The sequence below is a fragment of the Aptenodytes forsteri genome, unplaced genomic scaffold, assembly GCF_000699145.1.
Source record: "Aptenodytes forsteri isolate BGI_AS27 unplaced genomic scaffold, ASM69914v1 Scaffold142, whole genome shotgun sequence".
In the NCBI taxonomy this organism is placed as follows: Eukaryota; Metazoa; Chordata; class Aves; order Sphenisciformes; family Spheniscidae; genus Aptenodytes; species Aptenodytes forsteri.
The window spans coordinates 4,132,553-4,135,561 of record NW_008794598.1 but is presented as its reverse complement, the minus strand read 5'-3'; the positions used below and the strand labels follow the sequence as shown (position 1 = coordinate 4,135,561).

The window sequence follows — 3,009 nt, the reverse complement described above, 5'->3', positions numbered from 1 at the left end:
GGCAGCATGCTGGGTCCCTCCGGCACCCATAGCTGGTCCCCACCAGGTCAGCGATGCCAGTGCCGGCCGGCACCAGCCAGGATGGCGATGGCAAAGCCAGGGGATGACAAGGACGCCTGTGTGATGCCCCACGCAGCTGGCACGGTGCTGGGGACTCCCCCCACGCCCCCACTGAGCAAAGCTGCTTTGCACCATGTCCCCTTTGCACCTGTGCTGGGTGTGCCACCATCCCACAAGGGCACCACGGCACCTCCCTGAGCACCGCGAGCAGATCAAGCTCCCCTGCCGGGGAAGCCCCCCTGCGCCGGGCCGGCGAGCCACTGCCACGCCACCCTGCCAGTGACGCGGCTGGCACCCATCTGCTCCCACGCACCTGGGACCGGCCCCACGGCCTGTCCTTCGGGGCACTCGCCCTGACTTGGCAAGACCACCGCGGGGGCAATTCATGCCGTGCCAGCGTACCCGCTGTGTCAGGGGTCCGGTAATGCCAGCACCCAGTGGGAAGAAGGCCGGGGTCCTTCATCTTCATCGGCTCACGGAGGAGCGCAGCGCCGCGGTTGACAGCCCCAGAAAGGGGCAGCGGGACAGGGTCCAACCCGGGGTATTAGGAAGGGATTCCTCATCACAAGGGTGGCCAAACCCTGGCAGCGGAGCAACCTCCATCCTTGGAGACCCCGATCTAACGCCAACGTTGGCCATGCTTGGAGCTGGACCAGAAGGTCCAGAGGTCCCATCCAGCCTACATCCCTCTGGGATGAGGATGGTGGTGGAAAAGGAGGGGATTGGCCCCATTTCCAACCCCAGAGAGCAACAGTGCCCTCCCCATCACCCACCCAGCGGGCAGGATCGGGCTCGGGCAGGAGATGGGTCGGGCAGGTGGATGGCCAGAGCCACCCCAGCCCTGCCCGGAGGCGCCTTCCCCACACAGCGAGCACGCAGCCCTGAAAGGGAGAAGGAGAAGGCAGAGGGAGTTGGCAAATAAAAGCCGGGGTCAGTTGACAACACCAGCGAGAGACTGAGTCACTGGGACTGTTTTTAGCCCCGGCATCTCAGAAACGTGGACCATGGCGTTGTTAACAGGCGCTTGGGTCAGAGGCTAAATGTTTTCCCTTCCATGCGTTAAATACCGCTCCTGGAAGCGGCCCAGGTATCCAGCACAGTAAAAATATTAACACAAGTCTTGTATGACAGCAGGACCCCAGCTAAAGTGATCCCCAAACTGCCCAGGTAAGCTCGCCTCGCCGGGGAGGTGTCAGGGAGCCGGCGGAGAGAAAAGCGTCGGTGCCTGGGTACCACGAGCCAGGGCTGAGTGTCCCTTGTCATGGTGTCACCCCCAGGGCAGAATAAATGGGGTCCATAAAAAAGCCCCCTGGTTCTGGTGGTGCCAAGGTATATCCACGAGAGCCCACCTGTGCGTGGCAGCCGTTATGGGGTTAATAATACACAGCCTTGCTCCGATGCCTCTCCTTCACCCCAAAAAAGCCCCTCTGCCCGGCGCGGCACAGCTGGGGGACGGCATGCACTCCATCACCCCAGCCAAGCACAGCGGCTGGAGGCTGGCACCCGCAGGCCAGATCCGGGTGCAGCCCCCGAAGCAGGGCTGGGGGAGGCAGGGGGACCCCTGGGACCCCACCACGGTGGGGCCGGACCCTGGCTCTGCGGCTGCTCCAAATTGGAGCAAAAGCCCTTCCCTCAGGGTGGTTGGCACGGTGCAGGAGCCCTGATTGAAACATCACTGTCCGACTGACCGCCCGGGGAATTCACAGCCCGCCAGCGCAAACAGCCCGAGCCGACAAGTTCCTGCCCTCCCCTCCCGCCCCCCGCCCGACAGCAGCAATTAAAAATAAAAGTGTTAACAGGCAGAAGGACGTTCCTCGGGCGAGGACGAGCCAACGGCAGTGCAGGGGCCGGGGACGCGCCGCGGCCGCAGCCCAGCACCACCCCAGGCTGAGTGGTTAATCAGCCCCGTATCATGTCCGCCTTTCAGCGGGGAGGCGAGGAGAGCCCACCCACCCCAGGCTGAGTGGTTAATCAGCCCCGTATCATGTCCGCCTTTCAGGAGGAGAGGAGCGGGGTGACCTTGGCCTCGGCCGCAAGGACGCGCGGCCGCACCGCGTCCCACTCACCTCGGCAAAGGTCGCGCGCTTGGGAGCGCGCGGGAGAGAGCCGGGAGCGGGGCCCCACGCACAACCCGCGGCCAAAGAGCAAACCCCGTCCTGCTCCAACGCGGGCTGACTCTAAACAACTTGGGTGTTGGTGGGTTTTTTAAATAACTGCATAAATGAGCAATAAGGGGAACCGGCAGGACAGCACCATCCCTGGCCCCCAGCTTAGTTCCAGCAGGGCAGACGCAACACACCACGGCGCTGAGGTTTAGAGGCACCGCGTGCCCCAAAATCCTAGAAACCACCCCGGAAAGTGGGGATGCTCAGCAAAACCAGCCCTTGAGGTCCATGCGCCCCAAGTTCATGGTGCCACTTGCCGCGAGCAGAAGGCGCGAGGTGACAGCGGCCGCCGCCCCGTGCCCCCCCGGCCCCCAGTGTCGGAAGCGCTCCCAGCGCCGCCCCCATCCCTCCTCCCTCCCACCCGCTGCGGCCCCGTGCTGCTGGAAGGAGGTAATATTTATAAATACGCTGCGTCCAGCCCCCAGCGCCCGGCCAGGAGGCTTCTCAGAAGGCAGATTTCATGTAACCGTACCGCAGGCAGCAGCCCCAGCGCCGCGGCCGCCCCATCCATGGGAGCCGCAGCTGTTCCCCGACCCCAAGAATAAACAAGTTGGGGACAGCCTGTGACTTGTCCTCCCAAACAGTCCCGGGGCTCTCCCCGCCACCATCCCGGCCCCGGCAGCACCTCTCATGCCCCGGGGAGCACCCAGCCATCGCTGCTTACCCGCAAAGGAGGAGTTTCTCCTCTCCCCTCCTTTCCCCCAGGCTCAGCCCTCCACTGTCCTGCTCCGTGAAGGTCAAACTTGGCTCTCGGGAGCCCCCGCTGCCAATCCAGCCCCTGCCC

At 64.2% G+C, this 3,009-nt stretch overlaps 1 protein-coding gene across 1 annotated transcript in view; it reads right to left on the bottom strand.

Moving 5' to 3' along the window:
* Positions 1-3,009, bottom strand: part of TFEB (transcription factor EB) — a 13,814-nt gene extending 10,805 nt beyond the window's left edge. The window contains exon 1 of the mRNA XM_009272819.2: positions 2,890-3,009. The gene's annotated coding sequence lies outside the window, so the exon portion shown is untranslated. The remainder of the gene's footprint in view (positions 1-2,889) is intronic.